The sequence below is a fragment of the Morone saxatilis genome, unplaced genomic scaffold, assembly GCF_004916995.1.
Source record: "Morone saxatilis isolate NCDOM2014 unplaced genomic scaffold, NCSU_SB_2.0 Contig24, whole genome shotgun sequence".
Taxonomy (NCBI): domain Eukaryota; kingdom Metazoa; phylum Chordata; class Actinopteri; family Moronidae; genus Morone; species Morone saxatilis.
The window spans coordinates 15448159-15449420 of record NW_023339807.1 but is presented as its reverse complement, the minus strand read 5'-3'; the positions used below and the strand labels follow the sequence as shown (position 1 = coordinate 15449420).

The 1262-nt window shown below is 44.4% G+C and overlaps 1 protein-coding gene across 2 annotated transcripts in view; it reads right to left on the bottom strand.

The window, feature by feature from the left end:
* snx27b (sorting nexin 27b) overlaps positions 1–1262 on the bottom strand; it is an 11885-nt gene that overhangs the window by 9860 nt on the left and 763 nt on the right. The window lies entirely within an intron of this gene.

Below are 1262 nucleotides of genomic sequence, written 5' to 3'. Positions count from 1 at the left end.
TTTTAAATGTTCAAATTCTCTGATGAAATGGCTGTAATGCACACATACACGCTAAAACTCACAGCTAAATCTGCCACAATAACATACACTGCACAGCTCGAAGTGAGATGGGGAACTGTTCTGGGCATTTAACATTATACCATCAAGAAAGAGGCTGAAAATATATAGCTTATTATACATAGGTATACATCAAAAGGCTCAGAAGCAGGAGTAGTTTGTAAATGTGAAAAGCAGAATTCATTGCATAGAGAATAGCAGAGTCTCTTTACCACTGCAGTTAGTATGCAGGCACTCCACTGTGTGTAGACTTAACTATTGTGTACAAACTGTGCCTTGACTGGAAGGCAGAAACGCTCTGAGCACCAAAGTCATACTTTTAGCTAAATACAACAATGACTGAGTAAAGATCCAGTCAGACTGGGCCTTTCTTACCCCCTGCTTGGGAAATATAGTTGATGAGACAGTCCTAAATAAGGCTAGTAAAGCAGTAAGTCAGTTGGAGCCTACCATGGGGCCGGATATACTACTGCAAAGGGGTAGGCGAGAGCACAAATGTTACATTCATCACAACGAATAGAGCTGATAAACAATGGATGACAGTGACACGGGGATGAAATATAAGGGCAAACGCACATGCATACAGCCACACGCTTGCTCACAAGCATATCGAAAAATAATGGGGTCAACAAACTGCCAGGTTACTGCAGGCCATCCATAACCGAAGCAGTGTGCAACCACCAGCCAATGGGATACTGCATTTTAGAGAGTGAAGCCAATCAAAACTGAACTGAAGGCATCCCTCCCTTTCTGCATCACCTTATCCCACACAAACAGACACACTGAAGCTCCAGTACAGATGCTGAGCTGTGTGCTGCGTGTTCCTCTCCATAGCAACAGAGCCTAACATCAGCACCAGCAATCTCCCTGCATACTAACGTGCCAGCGAGGACAACCACTTCTATCCTAAATGCAGCACGTCCATCAGAGCTCACTGGTGGTAACACCGTGTGTGGTTAATTTACCACATGCAGTGATGCTGATGATGCTGGTTTGCCTTGTTTTAACCTGCAGGATTAATGGGCAACGCAAACTACAGCCTTGTGCAATGCAGGAATGTAACACACTGCATCTGGTGACGATGATATGAATGTGTACAAGGGGGTGATTGGAGATTATCTGACATGCTGTGGATGAGTGCAATAGGTTTCAGTGTGACTGGAATCCCTAATGATCCCTGGATCTGAGTCTCTCTGACACACACA